The following is a 19,577-nucleotide window of genomic DNA, read 5'->3' on the forward strand; positions in this document are numbered from 1 at the left end:
GGAGGCAGAGGTCAAAATGAGGGAGAGATTTGGAGATGTTCGGCTGCTGACTTGTAAAACAGAGGAAGAGGCCGTGAGCCAAGGAATGAATGTAGGTGGCCTCTAGAAGCTGGAAAGGGCACTGAAAAAGGGTTCCTCTATAAAATCAGAAGGAATGTAGCTATGCTGACACCTTAATATTAGCCCAGTGAGACTGATTCAGAATATTTGACTTCCAGGACTATAAGATAATATGTATTGTTTTAAGCATCAAATTTGTGGTACTTGTTATCACAGCAATAGAAAATTATTTCAACAGTCAGTGCCAACAGTCAATATTTGACCTCCAGGACTATGAGATAATAAATGCGTATTGTTTTAAGACATCAAATTTGTGGTACTTCTTATCACAGCAGTAGAAAACTATTACAACGGTCAGTGCCTGCTAACTGTTACTGCACTTCCCCATTTCCCTTCCCAGGCTCCCACAAAATATAGAACCAGGCATACTTCAACTAAATATTTATTCGCAGATATCATTTCTTACTAGAAACACTCCTTCTCCACCCTGACTGAACAATTAGATACCTGGAGATTTCCTTCACCATTTTTGCCTGTGCTGAAACTACGTCTTTGGAGTGAGCTCTTGGCTTTCTCTTATTTGAGCCTGATCAAATCCTATCTTCTCAGTTTTCTAGAGTCAAAGATACTATCAGTGCAGAAGACAACCCCTGTAAAAATAAGAAAGAGAGGAATAAAAATTCTCTAGTACCAAAGGTCTCCAGAAGCCCCCAGTCCTATGGTCAGGATCCTGTAAGGGTCAGGGCAGGGTTCAGAAGGTCATTTAATCTTCCTGCTGAAAAAAATCTACAGCCAAGAGGTCTCCTGGAAGGAAATATTTTCGCCATTCCATTCCATTCCATTCTTTTATTCTATTCTTTTATTCTATTCTTAGGAATATAATCTTTTCATTCCTTCTACCAAAAGTTGACCTCTTAGTCCTGTGCTCTCCTGTTGCTATCCTCTGAGAAACAGGAAAGCAGTATCAGGATACCACCCCCTTTATCCTACTTTCACTGCGGACAGGTACCATGTTATTCATTGTTGTGCTGGTGCTGGCAAAAATGAGACAGTCATTAAAAACGTGTTGACAGTGTCCACAATTCTACTGTTGAAAATGTGTTTCTTGGTGCCCTGAAGTCTTATAAATCCTCAAAGCATCTGGTTAGAATGCAAATACTTTTTTGAGAGATGAGTCTGTAGCTCTTATTCACTAACTCCTTAAAGAAAACTAATTGCTCACTAAACTCAAGGTCTAGTTTGGAAATAGAACATTAGAATTATTAAGCATCTTCTGCATTTCACATGCATGACTTATATTATCTCACTTAAATCTCACAACCACCCCACACAGAATCATTCTCTCCATTTCACAGATAAAGAAAGTGAAGCTCACAGTCACACAGCAAACAGAGAAGGCTGTGTTTTTTCTGTCCCACCACACTGAGGAGGAGGAGTGTATTTTGAAGAGTGGGGTGTGACACATATATTCACCCTTCCTCTTGCCAGATAAAAGTAGGTCAACTAAGAATATCTTGGGAAAGCAATTCCATATGAAAGTTTCCTTGGGATTTGGCATTATCACAAGAATGACATTTTACTAGAAGTAAGAGTAAGATCTGAACCAATACTGAAGACAATAATACTTTCGGGTCACAAAGCCAGCTCTGAGCATTTTACTCCAGCTCCTTCCTGGGTAACTCACTGAATATAGCTATTTCAAATGATGTGTCTTGCTCTCATTGATCTCTTAGAGAAGAAAAGCTTTAGTGTGTTCTTACCACATGATATTCTGTTTATCAGAGACTAAGGGTTTGTGGGTCCATGGATAGTGCAGTACATTTGGTGGACCTCATTTTTCTTCTTTCTTTCTTTCATGTTTTTCCTGCTTTTTATTTTATTTCAATAAAATTTAGTATTTCAGGGAGTTCCCTAAACTCTTCCAGCAAATCATCTGGAATATTTCTAGTATTCTTCTGTAACCTGTTTCAGCTTTGCATTTTATATCTGTGATTTTTAAATCTAGAAGGGTTTGAACAATGCTCTTTGATTTAGGAAGAAGAGCGATTAATATTTGTCAGTTAAGTTGGGCTTGAAAGACAATAGATATTAGTGTTAAAATTGCTTTTTTGTCAAAGGTTCAAATACTGATAAAGCACTTGATGAATTACGAAGGTTCTAGGAAAAGATAGAGACATTATAGAAATTCCTTTGAAGGAAAGAAAGCTGCCTTTTCAACAATCCCTAACAACAAAAAAATTATGGTCCATTTGAATTGCCCGCACAGAAGACTAGATTTTAATTGACATCACTGCTTCAGATTCAAAATTTGTCGCTATTAATCAAGTATTTTGATTTTTCACACACAAAAAATTGTTTCAGTAAAAAATAGCACTGTAACAGAGCATTGTAGAAGAAGTATGTTTTATTTTTTTCTGGCAAAGTATTTTAATGGTAAAAATGAGAACCAGTTATCTGACATTCGAAACGTTAAAAATTATTCAGCAGTTTTACTCATCTAGTTCTTGCTTTGTCAGAGGACTTACAATGTCAATATATGTTTAATATAAAATGCTAATGTATATTTAAATACGAGACTGAACAAAATCATAGCAGATATAGTCAATGGGTTATTGCTTTTTAATCCATATGACGATTAAATTGCTGTCATTACTAGGTTACTAGCAAATTTAAGAGTTGACAATTAACATTTACTCTCCTAACTTGTTTTTAAAAAGTCTAAAAAAAGTCTCTACTTAGAGTCATAGAAAAATTAATTACCTGACATTTTTAATATTGAAATTTTGTGGTCTTTGCTGTTCATGCCATGTTTTAGAATACAGAGGTACTACAAGAACCGCAGGAGAATAGACCTGGCAATTGTGTATAAAATGGATTCAGAGGCCATTTAGAAAGCTTTAGAGTTTTCCGGGGCAGAAATTACCAGGACTATGGTTGTAGCCAGCAGTGAAATGTACAAGAAATAGATAGGCGCAATGCTCTAGAGTTAGAACCATAGATGGTTCGGTTGGAAATGATTGAACAGGAAGTGTTAAAGATAAATTCCACTCTTTTCAGGAAGCCAGAACCATACAGTATCTAAGAACCTAGCCTTCAAAGTAAGACTAGTGTATGCTGGATAACCTCTTGAAGTTTCAGCTCTGCAACTGTGAAATGGGGATAATAATATTCCTTAAAGGATGGAAGGAAATTATGGCTGTTGAATGCCCAGCACAGTGTCTGGCAGCTCCTTACTATTTATTGTCTCCAAAGGATATTGTCAATATTGGCACCACATAATAAAAGAAACATGATCCTTATTTATCAAATTTATTTCATGAGCGCACTGATAAGTAATTCTTTTCAATAAAATACAACAAGCCATCTGCCCTCTAAACTATTAGGGTCACACTTCAATATTTTAATTTCCGGTATTGTTTATAATACTAGATTAATTGAAATCCCTTCATAAGACTCTTCTCTATGAAGCAGAATTATGGGTGAAGGTAGTGTGTAAGAGTCTTATTGTAAGGGCTTTAGATTCCTTTTTAGGTGATTTAACATAATAAGTAGTTCAAAGGAGAAACTATGAAGACTCAGCACTGCCAAGTTCCAGAGGTCTTAACGGCCATTTCTCTCAGAGCTGCTGCCTTCAAAACAGAGTCAGCGGGGATTTAATGGATTCCATTCTAAGAGTAAACTCATAATCTGTCTCCAAGGGCTGCCTTTACATCTTTAGTGTACCAACTTATTTCACCCAACAAGCACTCTATGAAAGTCAGAATCCTTTAAAATCATGTTGGTTTGGGTTCAACTGCAGTAACGTAGGTACGTTGACGGTTGGTAAATGATTTTTTTTTTTTTTTTGCCAAATTGAAAGGGATAGTATTTATAAATGTCACATCAAACTCCTCTTCAAATTCAAAACAAGCAGAGACAAATAATTACCTTAAGTGCCAGAGATAAAACAAAACTTTAGGGGAGCTATGGTTCCTTTTATAGATCAAGAAAACAAAGCTGAGTGATCACACAGATAATTAGTACTGCAATCCTCAACTCATGATCCTAGATACGTGAACTATGCTACAGAGCGTCATGGGCAAGCCTTTAGAAACATATGAAGAAAGACAAAAACTCACATCAATATTGTCATTATATACATTTGGATGAGGTCATAAATGGAAAAGGTGTTTTTAAAATATATCATCCTAAGCATATGTTTGTGATTGCATTATTATCTGACACTCACTTCTTCCCTGGGACTCTAACCCGTGAGTGTGAGTCTCTGGAATAACCTATACACACAGTAGTTTACTCTCTGTTCTCATGTCTTATAATATTGTATAAGAAATAAGCACCTCAAGGTTGTTGAATGTGTGTGCGGGTGTGTACAATTGCAAACAAATGATGCTTTATTTCCCTTTGAACTTTTGTAGCTAGAAAAGAAATGCCTAGACAGCAAAATGCTTTCAGCAAAATTTTCATGACTTAAATGTGTTATTACTCATTCTGTGGCAGGATAAATCAAGACAGAGAGATTATTTGGCTAGACAGATTTACCTTATGTCTCAAGTTATTTTGCTTGAAGGCAGGAAACAGAAGGGTCTATGTTATAAAGGAAGCTATTGATAAGCCAAAGATGGAGATGGTAGAAATGAAAATAAGGCTTTTGCTCTATTCCAGAAAGAGTGAGTGAGACTGACATTTTCATTTTTGGAAACATTGCTACAAAGATTATTAGAGAGATTATTGTCATATATGGATGTCTTCCAAAGCAATATAAAGGAGGAGAGTTCCATCAAACAGCTCATCTTTAGGTTAAGGGTTATTATTTAAGTTGTGTGTTATTTAATTTGCTATTTCACAAAACAAATTCCTTTTTGGTGAGAAGTTATGCTTTAAAATATAACATCCAAATTACTTATTTTTGTAATCGTATCTATTTCCCATCTCAGAATTAGTCCTGTGAATTGGGAACACCACTGTACTAGGAGTCAGCAATAGAGGGATCTAATGGCAGTTCCTGCACTTACTGGCTATAAACCCCTGGGAAAATCCCTGCAACTCTCAGAGGCTCGCTAGCTTCACATGTAAAACGAGGATGACAGTCTCACTAATTTTACCCATGACAGAAGGCTCCAGGTCATTTAACTTTTGTTATTGAATATCTACCTAGTACCAAGACCTATGATAGCATACTAATAAAGTTTACATGCATGAAACCATTTAGAGAGTTTGAAGATTCCAGGTATGAGGAATCATTATGCCAGTTTGTTGAGAAAAAAGATGAACATAAATATTACTCGAGTATTTGAAGATATAATGTCAGAAGAATTTGAAACATTTACTTAATAAAAATGTATACACACACACTTTAAAACAAGGCCTTTGGAGAGTGAATTAATCCTTAGTTAATACATCAAATCTTTTTCCATTGACCCATTCAGATACCAGCTCTAGAATTTTTCCCTTCCCTGTGAGTCTCTTTCTCCCAGACATTAAATATCCTGTTCTGGCATACAAGCAGCATTGCCTTAGGAAAAAAATAAAACAAATGAAGCTTCTTTCTAAAATGAAACAGTCACACCCCAGTGGGAACTTAGAAGCAAAGAATTAAGTCTGGATTGAGAGGTTTTCTTGTCTGGTCTTTAGTAGCACCATAAGAGACCTCCACACTATGACTGCAACACGTTTGCAGGGAGCTTATGATGTTACAGTCAGTCAATCAGTTATTCTCTAATAGATGTTCCAACTTGACTATACAATCATTTATTTATTGAATTACTATTAAAGACACAGGGTAACATATACTTACATTAGATAAAAGATTATTTAGGGAAGGAAGCAACAGGCAGTAGCAGACAGATGAGTAATAGGCTATGGGGACAAGCCATGAGTAAAAGAGATGAAAAACATATGATGGGAATCTGAGCTGTGGAAAGTGAGGAAACATGAGAGAGAAAGGGCAGGGCTGGCAGGTGGTGAGCAATCAAGTGCTAAGGAGGTCAGTTTGGACAATGAGTCAGGCAAGAAAGAAGGCAGAGGGCTAGGAGTGGGAAGGTGTTGAGTCAAAGTGGAGAAAAGTGCCTCAGCCAAGGCACCTGGTAAGGATGTCTCTGAATGAAAGCACCTAGGCTAAGAATGCAGATGTGTCTATGAGGGTGGCTGGTTGGAGGTAGGGGGGAAAGGCAGGTTGGAGACCGAGTCTTTAACAGCACCTCCCACCAGAAAACTCTAATTCATTGGTTGTACACCAGGACTGGTGTGACAAGAGCAGCCTCTGGCTAGGAGGCCTGCCAGGCAGTCTAATAATTGTCTATGGCCAGGCCTTTAAGATCACAGGCAGGATTTTAGGCTAGAGCGAGACCCCTCTGTGTTGAGGATGGTAGCATGAGGAAAATTATGGCTAGGACTTTCTCCAACAAGAGCGGAAATAAGTTGGGAGAGCTGGGGCAAGGTGAGATTGCAGTCTTTCAGATTCACAGGAGACTTTTAGACGGACGAGGGAGGCAGGGCGCTGAATTCCACTGCAGGTTGGGTAGACGTGGGCACAGCACTTCCACCTGTCTCAGAAGTCTGATTCTTCATCTTCAAAACAGGATGTTACTTGCCTATGGATTTGGGTTAAGTGAGGAGATACTGAGAAAATGCTCTTAGTTCATATTGAGGCTATGTCCACTGGTTGGGTTCAAGACATCAGCACAAAACTCATTCTGAAGGATGAGCCAGCACCCTAAGCCAGACCCAATAAGAGAGCTGTGTTAGGTTGAATAATGGCTCCCAAAGGCTCATGTCTTAATCCCTGGAAACTGTGAGTGGGATGTTATATGGCAAAAGGGGCTTTGTGGACATGATTAAGTATCTTAAAATGGGAGATTATCCTGGTTTTTCAGGACATAATCACAAGGGTCCTCATAAGAGGTAGGTAGAAGGAGGCGATACCAGATGACGGAAAGGTGCAGTGATGACAGAGACAGATGTTGGCATAGCACAGTCACAAGCCAGGGGATATTGACAGTCTTCGAAACTGGAATGGACATACCATGGATTCTCCCTCCCCTAGAGCCCCCAGAAGGAGCCAGCCCTGCAGACACATTGATTTTAGCCCAGTGAATCCCAGTTCGGGCTCCTGATGTCTAGAACAATCATGATACATTTGTGTTGTCTTAAGCTGCTACATTAGTGGTAATTTTTGAGAGTGGCAACAGGAAACTAATACAAGAACCTTAGTTATCAGTTGAATGTACACACTTGTGGAGAGCTTGGCTTTCGACAGTCAACTTTGTCTCTTAGCCCTGTTCTCCCTGAACCTGCATCTGATTAATGCACTTTTCAACTGAGTGATGGAGGGACATTAAGGGGTATTTTTTTGCTGGAGAAGCCAAGAAGGTGCAGAGCAATAGAAACAGGAGGTGCAGAGCCACTGAGCTAGAAATAATCTGGTTTGCAGGTACATGGGAAACATACCTTAGAATCCTGCCGTGGTATGAGATAGTGGCCCAGCAACATTTGAATTCATTCTATTAAAGTGGCTTTGTGATACTCCCTCAGTAATGTGGCCTAAGGAATTTGTTATGTATTCTCATAGATTTTTAAATAAAATTAGTGACCTGAAACTTAGATTTTTCATCTCCTCTCCTAACTTTCCTTTTTGATGGCTGTTACCTTTGACAAACACTTTGGAGCCAACACTGTTTTATGTCTATGTAAGTATCTCAGGCCCTGAGACCTCTGCATATGGAAAACAGCTTTTAGTGCAGTGTTTAGCTTTGCATTAGCTAAAGGCCACCAGTTTGACCCTACGTCCACATTGTTTCACTGAAGCATTGAGAAGGGCAAGCATATGGAGAACCTCACAGACCTTGGCAAATGTTGAGAAGAGCTGGGGACCATGCGGCTACCAAAAGTGACCACATTCACAGTTCCAACAAGCCACAACCTTGATTTTTGTTTGACCTCTTTTCCTTCCCTTCCCTTTTTCTCTTGCCTTCTGGATGTCTTCCTTCTGCCCATTTTCCCAGTCCATTAGTACCTCCACTGGAGGAAGAATTGCAGAGAGGAGAGAAAAAATGTAACTCCCATAAACCAATTTTGCTACTTGTCAGAGGCTATTGCACAAGGCTTATGAGAGATGAAGGTGAAAATTGTTGATAGAAAAAGGTTTGAAATAGTTGTAGGGTTTATTTGTTCAGAGAAACTGCATTAATTGAGAACAGAAGGTCAGAGTCTTTTGTTCATTTGCAACTAGCATTTTTATTCTGAGTGGAGAATTTTGTGTTTACTAAACCTACTCTATAAATGAAGAGAAGGGAGAGGGAGATGAGAAGTTTTTCTCTGACTTCTCTGAATTCTTAGTAGAATGTGTATTTTAATTATGTCTCTTGGTACTTTTCATAGAAGTGATAGTAGATCCTTTTTGTTTGTTTTGAAATAATTTTCCATTATTTGCTTGGCACATGGTTATACCACCACACATTAATCTTTATTTTATTTTTCTCTGAGGAAACACTTTTAAATATGATTGTTTTCTTCATAATGGCTTTAAGGTAAGCTCTACATTCTTCTCCCTGATACGTAATTTCCCAGTTACAGAGTTGATAGCAGAGGCAGAACTAGATATTTGTACAACAGCATCTGAAGGGCTTATTGGCACTTCTGCAAAGATGTATTTCTGGAGAATCAAATAAGAACTAATAAGAAGAAATTATAGAGGTAGGATATAGACTTGATGCAAGAATCTTCTAATATCTAGAGCTCCTCGGCAATGTGATGGGAGGAGTGATGTCGAAAGTGTCAAAGCGAAGGTTGGTTGGCTATTTACTGTAGAGGAGATTAGTGAGCATAGTAAAGGTTAAAGCAGAAGAAAAGTCATGTTTCTTCTACCTTTGAGAGTAGGTTAGTCTAAATTCATGACCCAATATAATTAAAGTGTCACTGTATTTTGTTTTCCTCAAATAGCCAACCTTTGATAAGCTCATATTCAACTTAAGCTGTAAATGCTTTTACAATCTGTAATACTCTCTTTCACCCATCTGTTCAAATCACATTCAGCCTCAAAGGGTCAGTTAGAGCATAACTTTTTTAGCCTTTGCTCCACTCAGTGAACTTTCTTTCCTTGATTATTGAAACATTCAATAACTGCATCTGTCACTCTAGCATTTCATTATATACCAATGCTTGTATTGTTATCTAACTTTTTCACATGTTCATATCTTATCTCTGCAAAATTGACAAGTTCTGAAAGGCATGAACAGTACAAGGCTGACTACATATTAGGATTTTCTTTTTTCTTTTTCCAATGATTAAAGTGAACTTTCCTTATGTTGTGTAGAAATGAATAACTTGAGGGTTTCAGTGAATTTTTTTCTTCTGTCATTGATGAGACCTCTAAGATGCACCACCTTGCCAACTGTAAACAATCTTTATAGGGAGATTGTTTCTTTTACGGAATGTATTAGGTAGATATCTTTCTGGAGTCAGGCTGGAGAAATGCTTAACTTTCTTTAGCATCATAAGCCTTGAATATCCGTATTTCTGATCTTTTTAAAATGTCACTGTATGGCAAAATGGAATAACGACATAAGCAGCTTCATAAAAGATAGCTCATAAGGTTGCAGGACTACAAAAGTTTAAAAGTAGAACTACAGGAATGAATTTCTTAAGACTATAATAATGAAACAGTATTATTTGACTACCAAATATTATAGCTTTGACATAGTTCAAAAATGAAAAAATCTTCAACCCTTTTCTATAAAGGTATTTTGAGTTTGTTCACCTTTCTCAGATTGGTTTTTGCATAAAGTTAGTTGAAGACAAACTGCAGCTGCTGTTCATGAAAATATATATGGGAATAGACAGTCATTCCTAGGGTAACCATTAAGTAGGTAAATTTTGCCATAGGACTACCTAAATCCTTTGCCTCAAAAGTGCACTGTAAATTAAAACATCATGAATTAATGTCATTATGAATTCGTTTAGTGAACCCACATCAGACAACTTATGGCATAAGTTGTGGCACCAAGAGGTAATTTTTCTTTCATTTACATCATTTTAAAACTTAATATGACAACATCTGCTTTATTTAGCTCAGTGTTGTGTGTGGAATAAAAGAAAACCATAGACTTGAAAAAACTGAAGACTCTCTTAGGTGGCAAGACCCCCTCTTCTGGGGCACAGCAGGACACACTTGACTCAGAATTAGTGCCCCTTTGGAGTGAGTCTCAACAAGCTATTTGGAGTCACCTAAGCTTCCCCACCCCTGTTCCCCAGGCAAGAGAAAGTCCACCTCTTTTTCAGAGGCTGTGAAGCAGAGTTGTTGGATGCATGTTTAGAACTTAGACCTGATTTTTTAAGCTGAGTGGTAGTATTTTTATTATTTTTCTTAAAGCTACAAATCACACACACACACACACACACACACACACACACACACACACACACACCCCAGAATGAACAGTTTTAAAGAATGACTAAAGGAAATAGAATGAGATGAGTGAAGTAGAGGACATTCTTTCCACCTGACCATGAAGCACCCAAAAGGGAAGGAAGAAATATCATTCCATTTTTCCAGTTTTCTTGGTTTTGTAGGTACAAGTTTTTTTTGATCCCATGTTGAAAGCTAAAGGACCTTGGGGATGGATATTTATCTTCCTCCGTGTCAACCACCCATGATAAAATAGTTTCCTTTGAGGGTGAGCCTTTAGGTAAGGGAGCAGCATGCTATAGGAGTATTTCAAGATGATTTTTCCTCTCCCCCCACCAGAGGCAGGAGATGATTTTTCTCTGATTATCACAGTAAGAACCCAGTGGAACTCCTGGAGGCAAAACTCATGAAAGTTGGCACACCTCTGGAGTTTTAAACTCTCAAGCTAGTCCACATCGAGCCTTTACAATTCATCAATTGCAGTTTAAGTTTTCATATGGTTACTGGCTCCAGGTAAGGGCTTCTCCTCGTCTTCTGCTTCCAGGAAGCTGTGATTCTCTGTATTCACCTGTCTCTTCAGATTTCTGGAGAGCAGTTTTCCCTGTGACCTCAATTCTCTAAGACAAGTTGTTGATTTTCAGTTTGTTCGGCTTTTTCCTTGTTGTGAGGATGGAGTGTGACTTCCAAGCTCTCTGCATGGCAGACCAGAAGCTAGAAATCCTTCACTGTCTCTATGCATTATTGTTCCCAAGGCCTTGACACCACCGGAAGGCCAAGCAGGTAACATTTAGTGCACAAGCCAAGATGTGTTTAATGCATGATATCACAACATGACTTGTTCATTTTCATATCATGGTTTAGATTATTTAAAATGTTGTACAGGCCTGGAAAGCCTCTAAGCAATACTGGAAACACCTGTGCCTTATGGAATTTGGACTGGCATGTTGAGGTTCTGTTGTGTGGGAACCCTTTTGAAAATCTCCAAAGGCAGATGGCTCCTACAACAATCCTCATATACATGTCCCCATCTGCAGTGTGGTTCCTCTGCTCCTTCCTTTGGGTCTGACCTTGAAGATAAGTCTCTCTGAGAGATGGAATTCCCACAGCTCCTCTGAGCAAGTTCATGGAGCCACTAACGCTGTGATGTTCCAGAAATCCTTTTCCAAATCAAGTTAACAGAGGAAGGAAGCAAATAAAGTAATAGTTTGAGGGAAAAAATGTTAGTATGGGAAGAAAATTAATTCAATTTTATAACTGACACTAGGACCTTTTGTAGGTGCTTTGGGATGTTTTAAGACTTTATACTTTGGTGATTTAGCTTTCCAGATCCTGTTATTTGTGATGATTGTCGAGGGTATTTCTTGATTCCTGTATTTAGAGTAGAAACGGGAACACTTGACTTCTCTCTGGTGCTTATAGAATAGCCTCCTTTTAGAGATTCTAGTATTTCCAAGTGCCTACTTCTTGCCTTGCAATTTAATTAACTGGTTATTCCATGCAGTAATGTTATTACATCCTTGATATCCAAAGTCTCTGTGGTTTGAGATTGACCTAGCAAAACCGGCCCCCTGGACTTGGACATATCCCCACCAGGCAAAGAAATCACAGTAACTGCAAACACTTCTGGAGATTATTTCAAATTTGTTTGGGTACTCATTGTGATTTAAAGTTCCAGAGGGATCAGAATTTGTCCAGTTGATATTTTGCAATATTCTCAGCATCTGTAATGCTTATAAGAACTATGAGTATATCTAACAAGAAAGAAAGAATTTCAGGCCAAGGTAAGTGGCTCACGCCTGTAATACCAACACTTTGGGAGGCTGAGGTGGTTGGATCACCTGTGGTCAGGAGTTCAAGACCAGCCTGGCCAACATGGCGAAACCCTGACTCTACTAAAAATACAAAAATTAGACAGGTGTGGTGGCACACACTGGTAATCCCAGCTACTTAGGAGGTTGAGGCAGGAGAATCGCTTGAATCTGGGAGGCGGATGTTGCAGTGAGCCAAGATCATGCCACTGCGCTCGAGCCTGGGTGACAGAGCGAGACTCCATCCCCCAAAAATTTTTTAACCAACTTACTACCCAGTAATTCAGAGAAGAACTATGAACAAGTGATTCATAAAAACAGGGCAGGGTAGGCCGGGTGTGATGGTTCAGGCCTATAATCCCAGCACTTTGGGAGGCTGAGACGGGCGGATCACGAGGTCAGGAGATTGAGACAATCCTGGCTAATACAGTGAAACCCCGTCTCTACTAAAAATACAAAAACTTAGCCAGGCACGGTGGTGGGCGCCTGTAGTCCCAGCTACTCTGGAAGCTGAGGCAGGAGAATGGTGTGAACCCAGGAGGTGGAGCTTGCAGTGAGCCGAGACTGCGCCACTGCACTCCAGCCTGGGCGACAGAGTGAGACTCCGTCTCAAACAAAACAAAACAAAACAAAACAAAAACCAAAAAAAAAAACAGGGCAGGCTCAAGTGCAAAATTCAATCACCTTGGTATGTTCCTGGATTTATTTTTGTTTCCCAAAGCCCTTTATGTGAAGTGGTGGACTTGAGGCAGAAAGAGCTGGTCAACTAGTTTAAAACATAAGAAGAAGAATAACAATTTGTGGTGACTGGCTCTTACTGCATGCCAGGTACTGTGCTAAATATTTAACGTAAATTATTTCATTTCATTCTCTTGACAATCTTATGAAAACGGTGCTATTATATTTTCATTTTACAGATGAAGAAATTGAGGTCAGAGAAATAGAGTCCAAGTTCTTACAGCTACAAAGAGACAGGGTTCAGCTTTGAACCCAAGGACCTTAAGTCTAGGAATAATTTAACCACTGTACTATATCAAGAGGTAGTGCAGTCTCTTATCTTCAGGTTGTTCCCTATTTGGTCTAATATGAGCAGCATCAAAAAGTCCATTCACCTACATCTATCTTGTCAAATGCAAGATGACACTCATGTGGTATGTACTGGTGATGCTTGCCTTCCTTCCTACATGTAAAGGTGAGCTCTCCTGGGGCCTGGGAGTAAAGGTGGAGATAACTTACTAAACACCTTAGTTCTGAACACCTTAGTATTTGTTATAGATTGATTGCTTTTATTGATGAGGGCATCTTAAGTCTAAAGTCAGATGTTTAGAACTGAATGTTTTTGTTCATGCACTCACCATAGCCTTGCCACTATCTGGCTGTGTAGAACTCAGGCAAGTTCATAAAGCTCTTTGTGCTTGCATTTTCTCATGTATAAAATGGAGGTAATGATAGAACCGACTACATAAGATTGTTGTCAAGATTAAATGAGATAATATATAAAAGGCACCTACCCAGTGCCTAGTATGCAATAAGCCTTCAATACTTGTTATTATTATCACTCTTAGACCAATGAGATAAAGAGGAGGTCAAATCTCATTCCCATTTGATACATTCTTGCTCAGATTTATCTTCAGAATGGAAACCACAAGTTCACTTAATTGCCCTCCTTTGGGACTTGCCAACTGTCTGATAATCCTCCTCAAGTCAACTATCAGGATTCTCCAAAGCCATTGTATTTATTTTTTTTTCCATAATGTGTGTTTGGGGATAGAAGAGGAATATGATTGGTATTTTCAACCGTTAGAATGGCATGAAACTCTCCAAAAATAAGAAGCCCAGCAGTTGGCAACATGGTGGTGTTCTTAGATTCCCAAGTTCACATCCTGTGAGGTTTGCCATTGTCACAGCTCTGGGTCTTTGCCTAGGCTGTTCCTTCTGCTTTAAAGTCTCTTGTTCCATGACAGTTCTACATTGGTCTTGCTTGTCTACCTGTTAAACCCCTACTGCTTTATAGCAAACATTTGTCTTTACTTCTCTTCTTTTTCATTTGATCCAGAAGCTAATCTGTCTTCCTGCAATGGGAAATATGCCATTGTGTGACTTTTGGTAGGCTAAAGGAGTCCTCTCTTTACAGAGGCAAAACCCTGGCAATGTGAGTGCTGGCATGTTGTCTAAGATGCTTTTCCCTGAGAATTTGAACCTGGAAAGAAATTATAAAAATAAGCAAAAGACATTCTGTGGCACCTACATGGTATACAGGGTCCCGTAGTGGGTATACTATGACTCCATCAGTGGTGTGCTGGAACCAGCTGGTACAGGCTTCCCAGAACCAATTCTTAAAATTTCCAGATTTGCATCAGTTGTTAAACATATTTATTATGAATTACTAAATTACACAAACTAATAACTACATAAATTATACTATAAAAAAGGTAAGAGATTTTCAAAGTCATCAGTTCCTAATTCTTATGCCTTTGTGGTTATTTATGCTTGTCATAATATGATTAACATATATATATGTGATATCATATATACACACATATATATCATATATATCACATATATATCATATATATCACATATATATGATAAATTCTATATAGTGGTGTGGTGTGTTACTGTTCATTTTTTCCCAGCTCTAATTCAGTGATACCATATTGGCAGCTTGAAATCACCCACAGTGAAAATATTTACACCATGAGAATTGGCAAATGTTACAAATCAGGTTTTTTTTTTTTTTTCTTGGAAAGCTAGTCTCTAACATTTACCAGCACACCACATCCAGTGTTTAATGGTGGTGATGCCAGGCTCACCATCTACAGTCCAGATAGCAGCAGGGTGTCCTCACCGGCCTGTATGTCCATGACTGTGACCATCAGACTCACATTGTTTCTACCTCCATCCTGCGCCTGACCCTCTAGTTTTCCTAAAAGTCTGTGAACTCATCTTTATTCCTCCAATATAGACCGTCCCCAACTTACGATGATTTGACTTAAAATTTTTCAACTTTACAATCGTGTGCAACTGTCATTATTTTGACATAATGTACAGTATTTGACAAGTTACATGAGCTATGCAACACATTATTATAAAATAGGCATTGGGCTAGATAATTTTGCCTAACTGCAGGCTACCATGTTATGAGCATGTTTAAGGTAGACTAGGACAAGCTGTGATGTTCAGTAGATTATTTAGATGCATTTTTGACTTATGACATTTTTAACTTAAGATGGGTTTATCAGGATGTAACTCCATTGTAAGTCAAATAGCATCTGTATATTCCGTTTTTGCTCAAGTTAACCCATTTCTATTTCCAAGTAAGAATCACAGCAGTTTTATCATATTTTCAAAATCTATCACAGACAACCAACTCTGACACCCCTCACCATATGTACATACTTTCCTTTTGCTACATGTAGCTGTTATTCAGGCTTCTATATTTGCACCGAGCACAGCATTGTAATATATTTGTTTATACCTCTGTGTCCTTGAAGCTAGGAACTTCGTCTTATTTACCTTTATTTCTCAAGGTGCTATCACCAGGCCCACAACAGAGAAGGTCATAAATAAATTATTTATTTACTTATAAATAGTAAGATTTACTTATAAATAAATAATTGTTTGTAATGATTAAACAGTTCATAATTATTAAACAGTAATAATTGCTTGTAGTTGTTTGTTGATTTTCTTCATAAGGAAGCTGGGGGTTGTGTGGTGGCAGTTGTGGATGCATTCCATTGCTCATGGGACCAACACTTCTGAAATGACCTCCAACATCACTGTGATTCAGGAAAGGTGAATAGGGACATGCAATTTGAATCCTCCTTTGTTTACTGTAGCTGAAGCTGCATGACTCAGAAACTCTGTGGAGAAGGGACAGGAGAGGATATGGTGATGTTATCATTCAGAAACTGAAAGATAATGTCCAGTAAATCTTCCACTCAAAATAAAAATCTATGCTTAGGAAGAATAAAAGAAAAGGTCAGATTCAAAAATTAAAGAGCATGAACCAAAGAGCAACAGCACAAAAAACGGTTGATGGCTAACCAAAAGAAAACTATCAATGATAGGAAAAATTGAAGAAGAATATACAGAAAGAAAACCAGAGAATATATATATAAGAACACAGCCAAAATATAAAGTATCTTTAATTTTGAAAGGAGTTTTGATTGTCTCCTTATGTATGAAGGATTTTATGGGCTGTACTTAAATTTAATCCAGTGCTTTCAGAATAAGGCAAGGGAATGTAGTTCTATCAGTAATATTTGTAATCTGAATTAGGGACTTTGTTACTAGCACCCTTCGAATTAATGTGGTCAGATATAGTTTTAATTGACACAATAATTTTCACAGTGGGTGTAATGATTTATATAAATGTAAATCCAAAATTGTACTCTGATCTAATCAGTCTACAATTACTGTTGAAGTAAACATGTGAACTGTATTGTCAAGGGAATAAATCTAATGAAAAAGCTGCAGGGAAAATTGCTTATTATGCTCATAAAAGATAAAGGAATCAATATGAGGTCTGTTTGTTACATGGTTTTGCATAACTTATTAACTGAACAGACATTTAAAGGATTTTCTAAGTTTTCTCTGAATTGTCAGATAAGAATGTTAGAAGCAGAACAGATAAAATAATGAATGTAAAAGTTCTAAATATTAATACATTAAAACAATAAAGTATAAAGAGTATCTAGAACAGCAAGAATCTCTAAAATGGTAAAGTGGGGATACACATAAAAGCCCATAACACATAAAAATATTCCTTCATAAAAGCAGTGAGAACATTGGAAAAAAAAATGTCAACATAAACTTGTTCAGAACTTTGAAAATTAAGCAGTCTTGCAACAATTCAAGGAGTAAAATTTATTTAAGAAACACTGTTTACATCTTGGTACAAAAAGGGATACTTAAAAAACAAACTTTATTGAAGTATAATTTACCTACCATAAATTTAACTCATTTTTAGCTGTGCAACCAGTGATTTCTACTAAATTTATTATGTTGGAAAACTATCACCATAATCTAATTGTAGAACATTTCTATCCCCTCAGTAAGATCCCTCATGGCCTGGCATGGTGGCTCATGCCTGTAATCCCAGGGCTTTGGGAGGCTGGGGTGGGAGGATTGCTTTAGTTTAGGAATTCAAGGCCAGCCTGAGCAACATGGTGAAACACTGTCTACAAAAACCACACATATTGGCCGGGTGTGGTGGCCTGTGCCTGTAGTTCCAGTTACTCTGGAGGCTGAGGTGGGAGGATCACTTGAGCCTTGGAAATCAAGGCTGCAGTGAGCCATGATGGTACCATACCACTGTACTCCACCCTGGGTGACAGAGTGAGACCCTGTTTCAAAAAAAAAAAAATCCCTAATGCCTGCCATGAATTTGAGAGTTATTATAAAGGATGCCTTAAATGCCAAGAACTCACACATAGACATAGACCTTCCTTTTGTTCTTTTCCTTTTTTAGTCTATCCCAGTCATTCTCAAATTCATGGCATATTCTAGTTATTAAACGACATGTGGATTTTTTTGTGGATATTTTAAAGTATTTTAGGGGTAATTTTTACTGTATTTTATTTTTGCTTCATGTAGGACATTAGATTCTTTAGATAATCATAATTAAAATTTGCTATCTTCTTTAACCCAATGGTTACTAAGAAAACATTTATTAAATATCCAAGTGGCTGAGATTTTTTGTTCAATTGTTTAAACATTGCCAGTAGTTTGTAATCTTGTTGTGTTTTATTAAAAAATGGAATGTTGAAGTTTTGCTTTGGATTTAGTGAAAAGAACTTGAAGCTAGTTACGGTCATTATTTTAAATGCTTAATGAACATCTAAAAGACTATGTTAACTTCAAAATATAATACATTTCATTGTATTATTAAAATTATCTAAATCCTTATTTATATTTTCTCATTTGATGTGTCAGTGACTAAGATAGGCATACCATTATAATTATGTTTTAGTCTATTTCTCTCCTTAAAAGTCTTAGAATTTTTTCTTCATTTGTTTTGGTGCTTTGCCATCAGGTACATAAACTCTCATGCTTTCATGACTCCCTTGTACTAGCTTATTATGACTGGATTTTGTATTATAGTTTTAATAAATATAAAATTACATATCTAAGGATTTTTTCCTGTCAAAACTATCACCTCAACTACATCTTTTTTGCATTTGAATGGAACTTATCTTTGAGTTTTAAAATTTCTATATCCTTTTGTTTTTTGTCATATTTTTTATAAACAACATATAGTTAGTTTTAATTTAGAAAGTGGGCTAGATATATTTTACTATGAGCACATAAAAACTAACCTCGCACTTTTTGTTTTGTTTTGTTTTTGAGACAGAGCCTTGCTTTGTCGCCCAGGCTGGAGTGCAGTGGCGAGATCTCGGCTCATTGCAACCTCTGCCTCTTGAATTCAAGCCAACCTCCTACCTCAGCCTCCTGAGTAGCTAGGACTACAGGCATGTGCCACCACACCCAATTAATTTTAGTATTTTTAGTGGAGATGGGGTTTCACCATGTTGGCCAGGCTGATCTTGAACTCCCGACCTCAGGTGATCCACCTGCCTCAGCCTCCCAAAGTGCTGGGATTACAGGCGTGAGCCACCACACCCAACCAACCTTACACTTTTTAGCTAATGCACTGTATTCCATTACTTAGTAACTTCCTATGAGTAAGCATTTGGGTTATTTCCAGTTAGAATCTTTGGTTATTATAAATGTGGTGATGAACAAAATCATATGTATAGCTTTCTGTATGTGAAATTATGTAAATAAAATGAATTACATGCAATGGTGTTTGTGGATTAAAAGGTAAGTGTATTTTAGTTCCTTGATATTGCCAATGTATCCATCAAAAAATTTACATTGGATATGGAAAGTACAACAGGCTATAATTGTATGCAGATTTATTTCTCTTCCCATTCAGCTATTAAAGATAAGGAGACACTATCTGCTGGAAGAGAGAAAACAATCCAATTTATTTTTCTTCCAAATGAATAACTGATATTTCCAACATTATTAAATAATCCTTATTGCTTTTTGAAATGTCATTTTCATTATATTTTGACTTCCCATATAAAATGAATAGACTTCTAATCGGTATATTTTTCCAGTATCATGGTGATGTACCATATTGTTATGATTTCTTTTTTTTTGAGAGGGAGTCTTGCTCTGTCACCCAGGCTGCAGTGCAGTGGTGCAATCTCCACTGCACTGCAGCCTCCACCCTCTGGGCTCAAGCAATCCTCCCACCTCAGCCTCCCAAGTAACTGGGACTGCAGAGGCATGCCACC

Source organism: Macaca thibetana, chromosome 17 (genome assembly GCF_024542745.1).
Source record: "Macaca thibetana thibetana isolate TM-01 chromosome 17, ASM2454274v1, whole genome shotgun sequence".
NCBI classification, from domain to species: Eukaryota; Metazoa; Chordata; class Mammalia; order Primates; family Cercopithecidae; genus Macaca; species Macaca thibetana.